Raw genomic sequence first — 21,375 nt, 5'->3', positions numbered from 1 at the left:
ACACACGCCCTGTTCTACAGTGACCCTCCCCAGTTACCCATCCAAACAATGTCTAATACCATCTGCCAGTGGTGTCTTAAGGTCTGTCTGACTACTATCACCCCTTGGAAGTATCACCATCCAAGAGAAATCACATATATTTCAGCTGCTGTGGCCCAAGTTGTAATTCACTGCTATTGACCAACTTCCTTTTTGAAGTACCTATATTATCAGCCCCAGATGGAGGTTTAGGCTCTGGTTGCCCCCCCCCCCCACTGCCTTCTCTGTGAGATTGCCTCTATTCCTGCTTATGTGTAACAGTATACAAACTGCAAACAAGGTACTGCATTGTCAAGTCATTCTGTGTTAGGACTTCAGAAGCAATATCCTGAAACACAGCCAGATGCAGTCATGCTACCTTGCACCCCCCCCCCCCTTCCAGTCCAGGTAAACTCTGGCCAAAAATATCTGAACAGGTTTCACACTTAATGCCCTAACTGGAGTTGACTGCCCAGGCATTTTGTGTTGCTTTCTAACCAATGAAGGTTTGACTAGGATTTTCTCTGATCTCTGTCCCTTTTGCCATTTATTGTGATAGGTTACAAAATGTATTGATAGTTAGGTATAGCTGCTGTCTTTAAACAACCTGCCACTGTTGTAGGTCTAGTCTTGCTTGATATTTCCTAAGACCTTGATTCTCCCCATTCCTTGGTGGACAAAAGATTGTATGTTTGGTCACATCTGAAGCACTTAACCCCAGAACCTGAGTGTGTCTGAACCTGTGGCTTCCCCCTTGTACTGTGTAATTTTCAAAGATGTCTTAGGCTGCATTCCATGGGTTATCTGTACAGTGCTGGGTCTTCCCTCCTGAGTAGTGGCATCCTGCCTGCTAGGTAAAGATCCCTTTTATGTGCCATCTCCTCAGCAGTGTTACACTCCTGGTCTGCCAATCAAATCCACATGTCCTCCTGCATAGTGCTAAGGGTTTCTTCCCTGACTAAAAGATCTGCAAGTATTTCAAATGTGATAACCCTACATCTATGCAGAAGCATAGCTAGCGTGGGGCAAAGGAGGGAGCTGCTCCAGGCTCAAGGTGTTAAGGGGGAGTGATTTTAGTGCAGATATTCATTTCCATATTGATATGTCTGTATGGCAATATGGAAATATAATACTGCATATCCTAGGTATTATTGGTTGGGCTTGTAAAGGTTCTTGTACCATTAGCTTAGTAATCACCTATTAACCTATGAACTTATGAACCTATGAAATGAATTCCAATACTGTATCGATGACTTAAAAGTAAAAGAGGAAATGCCTTTTTTTATGATTCTGAGTTCAGAGAACCTGACAGTGCTCTTTAAGAGAGAAGACCTGAGGAGTGTCAGATTGGCAAGTGCACATTTCTTTGCTTGCTTCTCACTTAATGATGACAGGAGCAGAAAATTAGATGCTTTTGCTTAAATGAGAAGTGAAGAGTGACATTTTGGAGAGCAAATTTTTTTTTGCTCCACAGCATAAATTTCAGGGTTGCCAAATTGAGAAATGGCACTTGATGCTAGAGGACCAACTATTTCTCTTTTTCCACATACCCATCTTGTTAAAATAAGTGTAGAACTCTGCAATATACTCAGCACATTTATCTTATATATAGTATGTTAGCAATTGTTTTTGAAGCTTTTCTTCCCGGGCCTCAGCTGAAAACAGACAGCTTTGTCCAGTCAGACCTCCCTGGTACATAAATGTAAAATAAGTAAATAAATACATACATACATACATTCATACATACATACATACATACATAAATTTACATATCTCCTGTATTCTCTTAAACTTTTTTTTTGTACAACTGTAGCATTGTTATAACAAGCAAGCAAACATTCTTTAACTTTGGCATAATTTAAACAATCAGCATCACATAGTTTAGAAAATACATGCACTGCTTTACTCTTGAGCAGTGGAGTTAAAACCAGATCCACTGATGTTGGTCACCTTAGTGCTGAATAAGCACCCTCTCAAAGGCCATTACAAAACTATCCAAATAATCCCCCTCATTGCATAGAGGAAAGAGTTTTGTTCTGTCCTAGGTTTCTTGGGTGTGATTTTTCACCATCCCCATGACACAGTTGTTTCTGGAATGGGAAGATCATCTTCTTTCCAAGCTGATGTTACTATTCTCTCTCAACTGCTGTCTTCATTTAACTGTCTCAAATTCCATATGCTTAGTTTCAAGTGCCAGTCCCTGTAATTCCATTTGGACTTTAAGATCTCCTTCAAATGGAATTGTCTGTACTTTGCCTTCTTCCTGCGCAATCACTCCATTCTGGATTGTGGAAACAGCTGCCACCATCTCTCGTTTGGACATATTGTCCTACCAGATTCCTCTAGCTATGCATGCTTTTGTCAGCCAGGTCATTGACATTTTAGCATATTTGTCAGAACAGCTCATTTTCTGCTTGTTCCTAAACTCAACTGATTGAAATATAAAACAACTTACTGCTCCACTCAGCAAGATCTCTGTATGTTTCACCTTGTGGCTGTGAGGGTTAACATAAACACCTTTGGTAACTAAGTTGTTTTAGGTTAATTAACTACAATAATCATCACTTTCCACAGGCAGAGCCATGGCTGGATCTTTTTATGCCCTCTGCTGCTCCCTTATATTGGGCTCCTCAATAAGTGGTCGAAAATGAAAAAAAGTCCACACACTCCAATATTGCACTCTTCTCTTCTCTCCTAAGGAGAATCACCAGGTGTTGTCTCCTGTCTTCACATCTACATGAGGGAAAAAAGCATTATCTGATCTGGCTCTCATCCCTTCTCCTAAGGAGGAGCACCTGGTCCTATGTACTGCTGTCATGTCTATGTGAGGAGCAGAAAAAAATTGATCTCTCAGTCATACTCTCAACACTTTCACACCACACACACACACACACACACACACACACACACACACACACACACACACACACACACACACACACACGCACACACACACACAATTCTCAGGGAATGCTGACAGAATTCTCTAATTTTCCACAGCTTTATTCTTGGCATGGTAGTAGTACTACTATCATTCTGAGTTATGGAGATAGACACCCAAGTACCTGTGTCTGCTCTTAATCATGCCAAATGTAAATACACCAATTAATATCTCATTGCTAGTAGTAGGCCTAAGTGGTCTGATGAGAGAAACGTGCCACAATAGTCAAATAATACTGATCCTCTTCTCATACAAATAGCAGTGAATAAAGATATTTAGAATGAATGATGTAAGTCATCCACATTAACTTAAAGGTTAATAAATGAACTTTACTTAAATACACACAGAAAAATAAAATAAAATGTAGTAAAACTTGATGTGATGCATTTAGACAAAACTAAACTCCAGATACCCATGTTTCCTGGCTGTAGCATACTGAGAAACATTGTCCATAATTACCATAAGCCAAATAAATTAATATGTAGTATTCAGAGATAAGTCCACCACAAGCAGAAGGACATAAGCTCCTTTTTTTCCTAACATATATCAGTTATATGCAATGTTTTTCACATCCCCAAGTGGTCATCACATGACATAATTTTCCTGACACTGGACAAGACAGGTGATTAAACAACTTCTTTTACTTGCTATGGAAATGTTTTTTCTGGAAAAAATCTTATTTGTCAATACATATTCAAGTCTGCTACTATCCCTTGACTCCTGGTGTCTTATTGATGTGCAAGTCATTAAGTCCATCAGAGATTATGGCAATTATATCTAAGAAGAGGGACAGTTCTTGGTCTTTCACCTTTTTTGCTACATTCACAAAAGAAGACAGCAAGCCTCGAGATCGAAAAATACTTCATAAGGTATTCTTTGTTTTTTTTCTTATTCAAAAAGACTAAAGTCACACATTCCTACGCCTTGAGGACAAGCTAGTGAGTACTGATGCCAGTGGTTATGATCTAGGTGCTGTTTTATTCCACACAGATGAACAAGTCTTGGGAAACATTGCCTATTGCTCCAGTATGCTAACTTATTCAGAGCACAGATATCCACAGATAAAAGAATAGTGTATTGCATGTGTGTGCATATAAAGTAAGATGTTCTCCAGATTTCTACTAGGGCTGCAGAGTTTCTTGCTCCAGAATGACCACAAAATATTCATTCTGCTGATTTAATATTATTATTTAGACAAAGCAGCACCAAGATTCTAAAGGTTACTTATGAGACAGAAGCTTATCAGTGCCAGACTTTTCCAAGCATCTGGAAAGAAGTGATTGTTTTTGATAAGTTGTTAGAAAACACAGTAGCTGGCAATAATCTATACAATGCCTAAGAAGATGTTACTGTGTATGTATAGTGGATCATGGCAAATTAACCACTAACTATTAAAAAGTTTGAAAAGCTAAAAGAAGCTGACAAACATAACAATGAGCTACAGTAGGTCATTAAATATGGAAGACATAGATGGCTTAGCCAATGGACACAGGCAAAGCATCTGATGCATAAATGCTGTGTTGTCAGAATGCAATTGTCTGAACATAATACTATTTATTATTTATGTATGTATGTATGTAAGTATATTTGCATGCACGTATGTAAAGCTTTTTTAATCAAGAAACTGGGATAAACCCTGCTGCAGAGTGCATAGTAAACAGAAAAAAAGAGCATACAGAATATAAATTATAGTAAGAGGCAGTGCATGTGATATTACAAAGCACAGTCAATATAAAATACAGAGCAGAATTATCTTGCAGTATTATATATGAGCACAGTTGGTATCAGCTTGCAGTGTTTTACTTTACAGAAGTCATGGCAGTGTGATCATGGTGATTGCTACAAAGATACATTGCTTAGTATTTAATAAGGAGAATAATACACATATTAACATTTGCTAGATGTTATTTGATAGTCAGTAGATAAAACAGTAAGTACTGAAAATTAGGTTATAATAAGTGAACTGCAGACAGCAATCAGCCAATCAGTATGTAGCAATCAGTCTACCTGATCTACTTATGTTAGGTTAACATTGTGTCAGCTGCAGAGAGGTGCTGACAGCATATAACTGCTCAAACTACTTATAAAACTGCTGTAAGCATCTTGGTGTGTCATCTGCTATTATTAACTCATAGACAAAATTGTGAGTTCCACTCTGCAAGGCCAATGTGGCATTGTTAATTATCTATAAGAGAATGCATGGACATACTCATAGTTGGAGATTACACACTAGATTGTAAAAACTGAAAAGATGTGTAAGCACTGGCTGATGAGATTATGTTGTTTAAGGTGTTTTCCAATTGTTTATAAAGCAGCACATTTATGTATTTCTTTAAGATGGTCTAGGAGTTTTTTTTCCTGAATTCAGTGTTTGCTAAAATACCAAGATAGAATAATTGGACCTTCTTCACAATATCCTAAAATGTTTAAGCATGTACATGAAAGACATCAAAGTCTGAGTAAGTGTCATTAAAGAGCCAAAATGTCAGTCTGGCAGCCCAGTATTAACATGGACATTGCAAAGCTTGTGCTGACATGCTAGTTTTGCAAAATATATAAACCATTCCAGTGGAGGGAACTATTGTAACCAAACTCTCTTATCATGAGATCTGATGGTCCCTACTCCAGCCCAGAAATTAAGGAGCCTCAGTCCTCACCACTGACACCTGTGAGAGATGGCCAGTAGGGACAAGAATGGATACACACAGTATTTACAGATACAGCTCTCTGCATCAAGAACAATTTCCCTTAAGAGCACACAGGGAGCACACTCCATACCTGGAGTTGGGCTCTGTCTTCTCTCTCTTCAGGCCCCAAACAAGACTCCACACTAACCACCTTGGAGCATTGTGTCCCTGTTCCAAGTAGCTGACACACATACTTGGATATTTGATTTATACACACACACACACACACACACACACACACACACACACACACACACACACACACACACACACACACCTGGGAAAGGTTGGCACAGATTTACCAAATGTGCCCCCTCTGCCCAGACTATAAGGTAATTACACTCCCACCAGTCAACTACACTGTCTCTTACAAGGGTTCCCAATTATACTGAGTATAATTAATGCTAATACAAATGGTAGAGTTTGACCAATGCAACAAGACTTTCAGTAGTAGCCACAATGTCACTAAAATAAGCCTAAATACTCTTAAGATGCTAAAAGTATTCTCTAAAAGACCAGCTGCAATGAAATGTATAGAAATAGTTAATAATAAATAAAAAAATAGAAAACATGAGAATATTGTATATCTAGTTACAATAAGCTAAGTAACCAAAATAGCACTGTTCATGAAGTAAAAAAAATATGAACATAAAACTTCATGTAGTGGTGTATCCAACACAAATGTGGCAATAAATACACAATTTCATTAAAATGTTAAGCACTTTCATCTCTCAGATTAGAGACTTCATCAGAGCAAATTTAAAAATCACCTGATGTCTTTTATATGCAATTGAATCATCACATGATCAATTAAGTTACCTGTTTATCTATAAGCTCACCTTTCACCATAAATTGTTGTTAAATCACAAGCACTTAAATAATTAAAACAACGTAAAAACAGTAAAGCTTTTCTCAAATACTTTACAAATGTGCCAAAGTATATGAATATGAACACCACTACATGAAGTTTTATATTCTTATTTACAATAAACACAAGAGTTTCAATCACAGGAGATGAAAAATAATACAGGTAGATAGATTCACACATATGCAGAAAAGCAATACTTAAATAATCTCATTCTATATTTTCCAAACTGACTAAAGAATTACTGTTCCCTAGTTAAGTTACTTACTACAGCAAGGCTAGATGATGAGTGTTGAGCTGCTTACTACAGCAAGGCAAGATGAGGTATGAGGTTGCAGCATCTGAAAGCTATAAAACAATTTCAAAAACTTCCACTCTTCCAGGGTAGCAATTAATTCACCCCTAAGGGCAATTCAGTATGATTCCTAGTCTTGGTTTTCCCAGACATTTTTGTCTCTGGCTGTAATCAGACCTGTAAGATAAAATCTTTATGGCCTAAGCCAACCCATTTAGTTTTTAACCTATTTTTCAGAATTAGCTGGACTGAGATTAACCTCCTCCCTTCCAGAATTCTCTGTTCAAACATATACATTTAATCAGTTATAATAATACTGTCTGATATACATGTATATCTCTTTCCAGTCTAGCAAGACCCACTGTTTATGCATTTTAACACAGGCAACTTTACAAATACATTTTAACACAGGCATCCATACAAATCAGTGTGACAGTCAAATGACATACAATTCTTTACAAAACTCCAGCTAGCTTTACTGGCATATGTTATACTTGCACTGCCCTACTCTGCCTGGCACAGATGGCACTACCTTATATCATCAACAGATCCATGGGAAAAAATAGTTGCAGATCTACGTGAGATTGAAGGAAAATATCTGCCTTGTAGCAGTGGACCATTACTGCTGAGATATACAAATTCTACACTTAAAACAATGACTAGCCAACAAATTATTGACAGGTTCAAGATATTCTTTACCAGATATTACATTCAATTTGAAATAATTACTGATAATACTTCACAGCTTGTGCCCATGGAATTCTAGTAGTTTATTAAGGATTATGACACCATATTAACTTAATTTGTCAAGTCCTCACTATCCACAGTACAAGGTTGTTGATGAAACTTTCAAAATTCCTATGTCATACCATGCTGCTCCACACTGTGCTACTGGAGTATGCCCAGCACAGCTATACCATTGCTGGAATCCAGACAGTGACTAGTGAGTATTCCTTTCAAATCTGTCTAGAAAAATGACCAAAAATGTAAAATATCTCAGGAAACAGTTCTGTAACAACTGGCAGCTAACATTCTACCCAAACTCAACTCTACCTGTCCTTCAACCAGACCAGCCAGGGTTCCTGAAGTTGGAGCAGGAGAGAAAATAATTAACTGGCATTATAGTAGAAAAAGTATATAAAACCATAATTGTACACACTGGATAATGGTGCCGCTCTGAGATGTAATGGGAAACATAGCTGGGTTGTTGAGGCTCAACCAGAAGGCTGTATATCAGAGAGTCGTACCCAGATATACTAGCCAAGAATGACAAGGACATTATCTAACAATAAACTGATTCCATTAGATGAAATGACATAGCTATCAATCTTAGGTAAAGGTAAACATTTTGAATCTGAGGCATGTCATGAAGTTACTCAACATGCTGTGAATCCTAAAGTGAGTGCACTAAATGCTACCCAGACTGGTTCACCTAGAGACATTAGGAAACCAAACACTTCAAACACTTATCTAAACCTTTTTCTTCTACAGGTTACTTTCCAGTCTGAGTGACCAGCTGTGACTGTGATGTGTATCTGTCTGATGAAGATAGAGTGCAGCTCTTCTTTTTAATTTAATTTTAAGAAGAAGTACTATAAAATGCATTTTTTTCCTAATGGAAGAGCATATCCCTGCCTATAAAAGCTGATTTTTTTAAAGTAGTAGAGAAAAGGTTGATTTAATGTATTAAATATTATGCAAAAGTAATATAAGACATATAGAGGCAGCATGTCTCATTCTCCCTTTAATCTCTCTCTCTCCATAGGGGGTGGGGAGAAGAGAAAAGATATGATGATAGCAGTTCAGTGTATATTTGTCTACTATATATATATATATATATATATATATATATATATATATATATATATATATTCCATGCACTATCGAAGGTTCACTACTTCGAAATAGTGTGTGGAATGCACACTGCAGAGAAAGTGCACTTAATCGAAAGTGCACTTACGTGAAGTTCAGTACAACAAATGGGCATTGTACTGAACTTCCATGCAGTACTCACGGACCTTAGGGTTAGGGCACGGGTCATGGTAAGGGGATAGCCCATAACCCGTGCCCTAACCCTAAGGTCCGTGATGACTGCAGCGCAGTGAAGGACATAGCAATGTCCTCCACTAGGGTGCGATAGACATGAACCTTTAGGGTTAGGGCATGGGTTAGGGTAAGGGGATAGCTTTACTAACTATCGCCTTACCCTAACCTGTGCCCTAACCCTAAGGTCCGTGAGTATCGCACCATAGTGGAGGACTTAGCTTGTTTTTTGATGTCTTCCACTGTGCTGCGGTACTTTCGTTAAAGTGAACTTTCGCGCAAGTGAGGCTTCCTATTACAAATTCGAAGTTGTGAACTTTTGTTCTTGTAATAGGAATCCATATATATATATATATATATATATATATATATATATATATATATATATATATATATTCACTTTAGAACACTGAAAGTCCATAACATTGAAATTCAAAACATTGAGACCAAAATCTTGAAAATTCAAAACATTGAATCCTGTAACACTGAAAACACATTGGAAATCAGCATGTACTATATTCCAGCACAACTACATACAGAAACAAATAAAAACAAACCATATTACACTTTTCCAGCTATAAGCAGGGGGGAAAGCCCCCCTTCACCTCCCCACACCTACTGCTACTTAAATAAATCAACACTGAGATCCCACTACACTACACTAATATGTGTTATGTTGTAGTATAGCAAGTGAGAAGGGAACCTGATTGTGGTTACCTATGAAACTCTGGTAAGTATCGAAGAGATATACAGTAATGTGTAATGTTTTAACAGTGAAGTAGTGTTTCTAAGAAAAGGTTGAGAATAGTTTTTTACAATTTAAACAGTCAGTCATGAAGTGCGGAATGGTATATTTGCTGTTTTGTTCTGTGTAGTGTGATCTCGGAGTTGATATATTTAAGTAGCAGGAGGTGTGAGGGGCACAGCCCCCCACATGAATGGTGCAGGGAGGCTTGTCCCCCTTCTTATAGTTGGAGAAGTATAATATGGTTTGTTTTTTATTTGTTTCTGCATGCAGTTGTGCTGGCATATATTAAATGTTGGTTTTCTATGTATCTTCAATGTTATGGGATTCAATGTTTTGAGTTTTCAGTGTTTTGAATTTTCAAGATTTTGGTCTCAATGTTTTGAATTTCAATGTTATAGGCTTTCAAAGTTCTAACGTGAATCTATATGTGTGTGTGTGTGTGTGTGTGTGTGTGTGTGTGTGTGTGTGTGTGTGTGTGTGTGTGTGTGTGTGTCTGTGTGAGTGTGTGTGTGTGTGTGTGTGTGTGTGTGTGTGTGTGTGTGTGTGTGTGTGTGTGTGTGCATGAAGAGAGAAAGAGAGAGAGAAATAGTGCTATAAATTATTGAATGGTACAATGTTGACGTCTGTAATGTTGACATAAAAATGTCGAAGTACAGAATGTCAACATGTACTGAGGATGCTAAACCTATGAGAAATATTTCCCTACCTGGGGATTGTTAATCTTAAGCACGTGTTGACCATCTTTTTCTGTCGAAAAAATGATGTCGACCAAATAGACATCATCATTGTGCATGCTCGACAATACACAATACATATATATATATATATATATATATATGTATATATATATATATATATATATATATATATATATATATATATATATATATATATATATGGGTGGGGTTCACTACGAAATTTTGAAATCCCAAAATCTCGTGGTCCAGAATATCGAGTTCAGAATCTCTGGATTTTGGAATCTCAAAATTATGAACGCCCCCCAAAACACCACCCATCACACTAAAACATGTATGCAGGGGGCAAGCCCCCTGCACCCCCCATGTTGGGGGCTGTGCCCCGCACCCCCCCACAATTTAAATATACCAACTCCGAGATCGCATTACAGCGAGAACAAGGGAAATCTCCTGGTCCACACTGTATGCCAATCTTCGTTCAGGATTTCAAAGTTTTGAAACATATGATCTTCAATCATATGAAATCCAAAGTTTTGAGCTCCAAAATTCTGAATGGAACCCATATATACATATATATATATATATATATATATATATATATATATATATATACATATATATATATATATATATATATATATATATGGGTCTAGGACACATGCTCGACTGGCATATGTCCGAATCACCAAACATCGAACACATACACGAAAGTGCTTAACATCGAAAAGCGCTTCTGTGTATGTGTAGTTCAAAAAAAAAATCTACTTCGAAGCCCCCCTGCACCCCCCACACCCCCTACTTTATTATTCTCACTCCGAGATCGCACTACAGTGGGGAAAAGAGAATATTCCCTTACCCGCACTGTAGTCCAATCTACGAAACAGGCACACATACATGGAAAAGATTGTCGATGTTAAGCGCTTTCGTGTATGTGTGTTCGATGTTTTCTGATTTGGACATATGCTAGTCGAGCATGTGTCCAGATCCCTTATGTGATATATATATATATATATATATATATATATATATATATATATATATATATATTTATAGATACATATGATGCATAATGTCTTTTAGACTGAGAAAAACAACCTGTGATGGTAACTGCTTTTAAGTGTACTGCAGTTTGGTGAGGAATTAAAGTTTAATCTTAATATAATAACCCAGAGTCTTGTAAATTCTACTCTGTGAGACCGATGTGCCATTATTGAGGATAGGCTAGTGTCATGACATCATGTGACTATTCTGTTGTGGATTTTAGTCTCAGTCCATAGTTTTGGCATCTCATTTAGTCTATGATTTTATCATACGACAAAGTCACTACTACTGAAATGCAAGATTGACTGTCTTATTGAAAAGTAGCTTTGACTGGGCTTCTGATGTATTGGCTAGCATGTGTTATGGACATAGTGCTGGCTACACTGCTCTGTTGAGATACAACCAATGCTACTGGTAAATCAAGTTAATATGTGGGACACTATATTCATACTTACAATATCAATCACATTGCTGTGGTGAAATGCAGCTAGTACTGCTGGCAGATAAATTGATCATGTAGCAAGATGCACTTCTCTACATGGTGTTGATCATACTGTTGCGCTGATCCATAACCAATAGTTCTGTGAGATACATTTACTATGTGGCATGCTGTGATCTGTGCCCAGGGTTAATCTGTACTACTGCAGTAGCACAAAGTTGATACATACTACTGGAAGATACAATAGTGTGGCAAACTGTGCACTGCACAGTGTGGTGTTTCTACCACTGCATTAACATACAGTTGATAGATTCTAATGAAAGACACAGCATTCATCATCATCAACATCATCATCAACCCCCTTCTTCCAATTTTCTACATGGGATCGTGGTGTTGTGTTAACCATCACCATCTCTCTTGATTCAATACCACACTCCTGCCTTCTTCTACACTCATGCCTGATTTGCACAGGTATCCTCTCACACAATCCATCCATCTCTTTGCTGAATGCCCCCAGTTCCTCTTGCCTTCTTCCTGTCTGTGCCAAATCTTCTTCCCCAGATTTTTTTCTGCTTTTCTGCACATGTCCAAAGCATTATAATCATGTTTTCTTTGATCTATTCTGCAGTTGGAGCTACTTTGGTTCTTGCTCTTATGTCCTCAATTTTTTGTCTGTCCCACAATGTGCATCCTACCACCCTTTGTAGGCACTTCATTTCCATCACCTTTAACTTTCTTATTTGCTCTGCCTTTACTGCCCAGGTTCCTTTGCCATACAGCATTCTTCTATCATACAGTAGACCTGACACTCTATGCTACTTGGCTGCAGCCTCTCTGATTCTAGCTTTAACCGCTTCATTCAGACTTCCCTTCTCCTTAACCATCCCTCCAATATACTAGAAGCTGTTAAACCATTCCTCTATCTTTCCTTCTATCTCAATTCTCACTGTGTTCTGATTTCCTCAATTTGCTGCCATTACCGCTGTCTAATCACATTTGCCTTTAGTTTTGCATTCCATTCCCCTATCCTTTGCTGACATTCTTGCTTAGAGTCTGACTATAATGCCACATCATCTGCATACAGCAACTTTGTTGATCTGCCCCCTACGACCTGTTTCCTAATATAGTCCATCACCAGTATGAATAGCAGAGGGCTCAGAGCTGAACCCTGGTGCACACCCACTCACACTGGAAACCCTTCTGTGAGACCAAACACTGTTTGTACTTTATTGGGTCCTTGTACATAGCCTGTAGTAATTCTACCAATCTTTTTCAGACTTTGATCAACCACAGTACTGCCCAAATCATCTTTATTGGGACCTTGTCATACACTCAGTCCAATAATAGGAATGCCCATTTGGACTCTTTCCTCATCTCTAGCTTCTTCTCAACTATCTGTCTCACTGCAAATATCGAGTCAGTTGTGCAGCATCCTGATCTGAATCCAAACTGCTCATCTCCCATCTTACTTTCTACTATTCTGCACATCTGTTTATCAGTCACCCTCTCCACAACTTCCATCCAATGTGACAGGGGTTTGACACCTCTGTACTGCCTACAGTTGTGAATATCCCCTTTGTTCTTGAAACTGGCATTAGTATGCTTCTTCTCCAGTTATCTGGTATACACCTTTCTCTCCACAATGCTATGAGTACCCTCAGGTGCCGTTTCTCCCCTTTTTCCCCCAGTATCTTTATCATATCCGATGAGACCTCATCTGAGCCTACTGCTTTCCCTGACTTCAGTTTCTTCAGTGCTGTTCTTACTTATTCTAGGGTGAGCTTCTCTTCTTCGCCCTTCTGGCTCACATGACTGAACCTACATAAGTACTCTCATATGGCTTGTACACCACGAGGATTTGATGTAACAGTAACATCAAACACAAATTAATATCTCATGTGACCAGTATTAAATTATCTTTAAGAATACCTTTTTGCCATTCATAGAACATAAAAGTCACTTTTTTCTCTAATACAACTTTCAACATTCATAAAAAAGGCTTTCATATGTCTCTTGTGATCAGACAAGAGACAGGTTCTGTGATTCATCTAGCCCCATAAACAATAGTTGAATGGAAGGATGGTACAAATATTTAGTATTGTTTTGGAAACCCATCTTAAATGGGAACTTTTGGTGATCTGACATACATAATGTTTTTATTATTATAATTATTTACATTTGATTACCGGGTGGTGTATGAATGAGCCAGTAGCCAGTTTTCAGCAGAGACCTGGGGTGAAAAGCTCAAAGTACTTACAGATACATAATTTGTACAGTGACAATCAGAGAAGGTATAAAGTAATACTTACAGAGTTACAAAAATATGTACAGATAAAACACAAAGTAACATTTACAGACTTAAAAATACAAGTAAGGAAGTCCATAACAATTCAAAAATCAGATATAGGGGAGAATCATGACAGTGACAACCTATATTTTAGACTCTCTCTTTTTTTTAATAGAAAATAAGTCAAAGGAAGATGGGAGCCAGCCTGCCTAACCTATAAGAGGCAAGAAAGAGAAAGTATTTACGGAAGCAAATGGCAGGTATGTATAATTAGCCTGAAGATGTGCAAGAACATAACCAATGTTTAGAGTAATATTCTTTTAGAAATTGTTTGACTTTATGTGTATCAGGGATGGTTAGAATATGCTTGAGAGGAGAAATACAGGATTTGACTATTTTATAGGAGTATAAGGAGTCTCCATGATAGCTATGGGCTTTAATTACATTGAGCATTAATTTAGCAGATGACCTAAGGGGCCTGAGGTTTGTATACGACTGGACGAGGTTTGTTAGAGCTGGACAGTTATCAGACTTATGGATGACTCCATGAGCAATTATTAGCTGGTTGGAGAGATAGTAAGTTGAGGAGTTCTATCCAATTAAGGTGGTGAATCGCAGTACAACGATATGATCTGTGAGGTAGGTTTGAGGCAAATTTGGCTATTTTATTATAACAGGTTTTGAGGTTATTCAAACCTGATTTATGTAGGTTGGTAAATATTTGGGAACAGTAAAGAAGGGTGGATAGGAGTTGGGTTCTAGCTGTTGCTAGTCTGGCATAGTTGGTTAGACAGGGTTTTTCCCTGTAGAGTGCATCAAGTTTTATATGGACTTTTTTGATTGTTAGTGCTATATGTTTATTGAACATTAGGCCATTGTCGATTGTAACATCTAGATGTTTTGTTTGCTTGACTGGTTCCATTTTTGATCCATTAGAGGAATAGCAAGTGAGGTGATGGGGTGTGTTTTACACTGGTATTAGTAAAGACCATGAGCTTGGTTTTGTTGGGGTTTAATATAAGTAGTTTTCAATGTTTTGGAAGGCAATAAATTTACAAATATGGAATGTAGTATAATTTTGTAATTGCAACACATGCAACTTTTTACTTTAAAAATAAGATTGTCAACAAACTTTTGTACACTTTACCAAAGGCATGCATTGAGTTGAAAAACTCCATTGTAGTTGAAACATAGTCACATTTATTCATGAAAATTTTGGCTGTGCATTAACTGAGTTACAAACTTGTGAAGTTTAACTTGAATGGATTTGGTAATGTTAACCACAACACAACTTCCATACAATTGGTTTGGTAAAAAAGATGCTGCTAGCTAGTGCTTTCCTGATGTCAGGGGAGAGGGATTTGTTGATGTGGTACAAGGATTCACATTTTTGTTAAGATCTGTTTCATTTTAATTTCTCCAAATACTTTGGGCTTCTAATACAGTGATGGGAATGAACCCCATTCCTAAGTCAGGGTATAGACTTCATGAAATTAATATTGTTTCAGTCTTTGATATTAGCTATGAGAGTTCTTCTCAGCACCTGCAATGCACACAGAATTGTTTACTTCTGCAGTCCATATGAGGTTACATGTATTGGTAATATATTTAAGTATAACTGTAAATTCTTTTATATTAGTCCCGCTGCTCCTGTTACTATTGGAACTGACTGTTTATCTGTCTTCCATATTAGTCTTGTTTTTACTTGCAGATCCTGGTATTTTATGACATTGTGCCTCTCTATGTAAGGCACTGTAAAATTGGGTGTAGTAATGTCAATAATTTTTTTTATTTATTTTATTTTATATATTTGATGTTTGAATTACTGGGAAAGTCCAACCAGGCATAAGACCCATTTTCAATGAAGGCCTGGGGAGAAAAGCTCCATTTTAAATTTAGCAAAATTTGCATTAATATATGTAAGCAAAAGCAGCTGTGCCATAAAAGTCATAAGTTATGCTATATGCTAATGTAACTTTAGATATAGCTGTGCTACATTTACATAAAAGAGCTATATGAGCATTAATTTAAATATAAGAAGGGGAAAATAGCTTAAATGGAAGATTTGTATAAAAAGTTTAGGAGATTGCACGGATTGTAGTTTTGATGAAAGTTAAGAAAATTGAAGCAGAGTTCAATAATTCTCACTATAGCAAGGAAAGATGAAAGCTGGGAGGGAGAAAGAGTGGGAGAAAAAGGCGGTAAAGTGCTATAGAGGGAGGAGAGGATAGCAAGAATCGGAGGTACAGAGCTAAGGAAAAGAAGGATATGTAGGGAAAGGAAAATTGTTTCTGCCAGGTGTTATGTAAGTACAGAACCAGGATTGGCAGAGGAAGTTTTTTAAACAGTGAGTGAACACGTGAGTGCTAGGTATTCATCTCATATCCATGGGAATATTGTTTTAAGCCTTGGCCACAGAGTTATAGTATAATGGATGTCTGATGGACTTTTGGGGTTTATATATTACAAGTTGTTATTTTTCTAAGGAATGAAGGGGCAGTTTTTAGGTAGTAGTTAAGAATGGAGCTCGCAGCTGGGCAAGCTGAAGGTTTATATATTATGTTATGGGTCTGAAGAAGTTGAATGTATAAAGGTAGTGCAAGCCAGTTTAGAGATTTGAGAGCAGAACAGAACAGTGACTGGAATCCTAAAGCTGATTTGCTGTAAACATAGCCACTTTATTGCAGCAATGTTCTAGTTTTGATCTGAAGGAGATCTGTAAGTTGGTAAGAATGGATGCAGCATAAGCAGGGAAGGAATGAGGTATGCACTAGCTACTGTACTCTAGATATATTGGTGAAGTTTATTTTTGTTATACAGAGCATATCAAGTTTTTGGTGTGTGTTTTTTTATGGAATTTTGAATATGGAGGCCACTTTTCAGTCTATCATCAATTATTACTCCTAGCAGCTTTATGTGGGAGACTGCTTCTATGATGGCACAATTTAATGATAATATTTTGAAATAATTTTTGGCATGTGTTATGAATTTAGGGATAAATAAGAGTAGCTTGTTGGGTTTTTTGGGGGGGATTTAGAGGGAGCTTGATGTCAGTTTCTGATGGAACTAAATTCATTTTGTGAGATAGTTTTTAGAAGGGGAGGACTGTCTGATGTGCAGATGAGAAAAGCATAATTTGCATACTGTATGAAAGAAGCTTGTTGGGAGGATATGTAGAGGTTTTTAACGAATATTTTGAAAAGCAGAAGACCAAGGACAGAGCCTTGAGGAACTCCTGTATTAACTGCAAGAAAGTAGAGAGCCACTTGACTTACTGGCAATGGTTGAGTATGTAGCTAGTAAACAAGGTTAAAGTCAGAGAGACCTAAGACAGTTGTTTGTGTTAGTAATTTGGAGTGAGAGATGATACTAAAAGCTTGGTCAATGTCAAGAACGAGGGAAGAGACTATATTTTTAGCTCTGGCTTTGATGATGATGTTTAGAAAGGATATTTTGACAGTTGTTGAGGTGTGAGCTGGCCAAAAAAAGTTTGGCAGGGGTTAATAAGTTCTCTTGAATCAGATACTGTAGATGTTCTTTGTGTCTACATGTTTTTAATATTTTTGAGAGATGGGACAGGATAGCAATATGTCTAAATTTGTCTCTTTCCATTGGGTTACCTCCTTTGTTAGTGAAATTATGTATGATTTTTTTTCACATAAAAAGGAACATATCATTCTTGTACAGATCAGTTGACCATGACAGAGACTGGATATGCAACAGAGGTGGAAACTAGCTTCAGGTATTTTTATGGAGAAGTATTATCTGAGTACGAACAGGGCTTGGGTTTGCTTAATGTTTTATATAACTGGTAGATTGTTTGAATTAGGAGTGGGACAGGGTTTATGAGGACGATTGAGTGAAGCTAACTATGGAGTCTATGAAATGGGAGTTAAACGTAGCTGCAGTTTCTCAGAGAGAGAGGTCTGGGCAAAGGTTTGGAGCATTAAGTGTTACTGGATGTGAGATTTTATTGACCGAGAACCAGAACTTTTTGGGATTGCGCTTTTGTTTAATTTGTGAATATAGGCAATATTGATTGCTGTTGTTTTTAACCTGTTTTTTTAGATTTCAGAGATGTTTATAGCTTTGTAGGTGACTGAAATGTTTCCATTCTCTACATGTTTTCTCTCTTTATTCAATACAGTTTTACTAGAATGAGAGGTCCAGGGGGTCTGATTTGCTCTGACTCTTCTCCTTCATAAGGGGGGTGGGCAAGGTTATTTAGACTGTCTAGGAATAATGTGTTAAAATTAAGAATGGCTATCTAGTGGTAAGATGTAGAGAGGACGAGGTAAGGATTTGAGAATATCACTGAAGACAGGCCCCTGGATTTACTAAACTTCCATGCAGGATTAGCTTAGTCCTGCACAGAAGTGAACATTTAGGAACAAGATGGCAGCAAGCTATGCATATTAATAAGGTGCACTGCCCGAGCTCCTAGACTTACACGGAGCATGTAAGAGTGCAGAGGGCATGTCTGAGAGCAGAGCTCTCAGAATAAACATGGCCCTGCAATGTAGAACAATAGAAAGGGGTATGCAATGAACAAGACAGCTCACAGGTGAATGCATATCCCCACCAATAGTCCCCCTTGTGTATAACAGCAACAGAATGTAGTAATAAAATAAAGAAACCCTATTTTTTTTAAAAATCCAATTGAAGCTAACCATAGGTGCGCAGCTGTGCCCATCGTTTAGCTATGGTTAAAGCAGCTTAAAAGGCTGAAGAGGATAGCAAGGAAGATATATGCAAATAAAGCAGTACAGCAATAGTGTAGCTGGCAGAACATTCACTTAATGAGCAGGCATTCCTGGTTCGAGTCCCACTGCAGCACGCTTTATTTTACATGGCAAAGCACGTTATGACCAATATTGTTGTTGCATAACCCACTAAATAACACATATTTATGAACTGGAGTACTGCAGTAAATGCACATGTGAGATATCAGTGTCATAATGAATAAGGCACTAGTAAGCAGGTCTAAGCACAAATATGCAGTAGTAAGCATATGTAAGCATTGTAAATGGTCTTAAGCCCATTTGCATGGCAGTAAGCAATGCCTACACTGGCTAAACAATTTTAAAGCTAACTCTCTCTAAGCAGATGTAACAGCAGGTTAGCAGTGCTTACCGTTGCACAAACCCAGTTACAACTGTTCAAAAGTGCCTTAATCACTCAGTATCCAACAGCCCTTGTTCTGCCCCTCAACAAAATAAACAGCCATGCAGGTCTCAGACCCAGGACCCTATACACCATAGTCCCAGTAGTTAACCACCAAGCCATCACAGAAATACAGAAGAAAGAGGTAGCAGTAAACATGTCCTCACCATAGTATAACCAAACAGAACCTGTGAAAGGCATCAGTATACAGTCATATGTACCATAACCCACAACATAACATAAATATGTGAACTGGAGTACAGCAATAAGCCCAGAAGTGAGGTGTACTTGTAATAGAGTGTTGAAGTCCCCAATAAAACACAAGGACCCCACAGAGTGTATGTACACATCAATCAGGGATAGCAGGGATACATATAAGGTGTAATGAATAATAACACAATGTCAAAAAGGCATTATAACGACAGTCTAATGTAAGCAATGCTAAGCATTGCACATGCCAGCTTAGGAGGTGAGAGCAATGTGTAGACCAGCTAACTCTTTGTGCCCAGTGGCATACCCCTTTAAACAATACCAACCTTAGGTAAGCAGGTTTGCCCATAGCTTAGCCTTTTCAAAACTGGCCAACACAGAAAAGTGCAGGAAATTGGCCCTACTTAAACCCAAGAGGTGGGAGTACATCTCATAACTGGTTGTAACTTCCCCTTGCAAGCACTATTGCAGGAAGGGGAGAAGGAGTGCGCTTCGGGAGCAGCGCTGGTGCATCCAGGAGTTCAAGGTCATGGCAGGACTCCTAATTAAAGACCATGCACAGAGACTGCTGCAGGGCCAGTACCAGGGCTCCCAGTATAAGGAGGAGGCCTGGGACTGTCTCGCCCACGACTTCACCAGTGCCACTGGCATACCCCGAACTGGTGAGCAGGTCAGGCACCACTATGCTGACCTGAAGCGGCAGAAGGAGGACCTCTTGGAGGAGTGGCTACAAGACGCTAGAGCATCAGGGTATGTTCCAGACATGTGTAAGTATCACCCCAGTATGTGTGTGATAAGTGTCAGCTCAGGTATATCATGGATAGGTATGGTTAATATTCCTATGTCCCCCACAGCTGCAATGGAGTGGGCCGAACCAGGAGGCCCTCATCTACCACCTGTTGTGGTTGCAACACAAGGCAGGTCAGTAATACCCATGCTTTTACTGTCATAGGAAATACAAATAAAAGTAGTAGTAAATTAATTGCTAGTGTAAAACCTGTATTGTTCAAAGCAAGTACTGCATACACTAGAGAATATGGCAGGAAGAGTCTCATATTGTGTGTATGGCAATAAAAGTGTAATATCCTGACAAAACAGGTCTAACTACTGGACTGCATGTGTATATTCTGGCATCATATGTCAATGTAGATTTGCAATCATGTAATAGTACTGTAGTATTAAGCACTGTTACCCACACCATGAATGTGTAGGAATGTCTGTATATGACAGGTGTAATCCCCAGAGGCCATTTAGTACAACTGAGAGACACATAGACAGTAAACAGGGAAAATGCAAGCAACAAAAACCAAATAGCACACACAACTGCGATGTAAACCCTTGTTTTTTTTAGCACACACAGCCACGGTTCGAATCCTGCCAGTGGTAGTATTCTACATACAGAATTGTACCCCACATGAAATTCCAAGATGGCTGCCGGCTAGACAAGTCCCTATTTACTGAGCTCCTCACAGTTATGTAATATCTGTTTTTTTCTACAACTTTGGAGTGAGATTTTTCCTCAGTTTTTTTTTACAAAAAGCTTCTCTAAAGTTCTTTCTACGCATCTGGAATATTTTTCTCTTTGGAATTATCAATTTGTGAAGTAATTTACTTCAGAACAGTGTTGTGGCTTCAACTATTGTGGATTCATCCAGCTTAAAGATTCTTCTCAGAACCTGCTACCCTGACTTCACTCCTCCTCTCTAGGCATGGCTTCTAAATCTGATTCCATGGAGACACAAGCTACAAAGGCCAAATTTTCTTCCATGCTCTCACCTGAGAAGGATACCAGTTCAAAAAGACTAAGAACAAATAAACAATCTTCTGAAACTTCTAAAGTAAGTAACAAAGATTTAATTGACTCAAATTTTCATTTAGATGAACTAAAATTAGCATTACAACCTATTCAAAATACTATTCAAAGTTTCTCTGAACAATTTACT

At 38.0% G+C, this 21,375-nt stretch overlaps 1 long non-coding RNA gene across 1 annotated transcript in view; it reads left to right on the top strand.

Moving 5' to 3' along the window:
- LOC122809535 overlaps window positions 1-21,375 on the top strand; it is a 453,055-nt gene that overhangs the window by 375,273 nt on the left and 56,407 nt on the right. The window contains exon 2 of the long non-coding RNA XR_006365919.1: window positions 14,235-14,319. This is a non-coding gene — a long non-coding RNA (uncharacterized LOC122809535). The remainder of the gene's footprint in view (window positions 1-14,234; window positions 14,320-21,375) is intronic.

Source organism: Protopterus annectens, chromosome 8.part0 (assembly GCF_019279795.1).
Source record: "Protopterus annectens isolate FY-2018-M chromosome 8.part0, PAN1.0, whole genome shotgun sequence".
NCBI lineage: Eukaryota > Metazoa > Chordata > Ceratodontiformes > Protopteridae > Protopterus > Protopterus annectens.
This window is presented reverse-complemented; position numbering and strand designations above follow the sequence as displayed.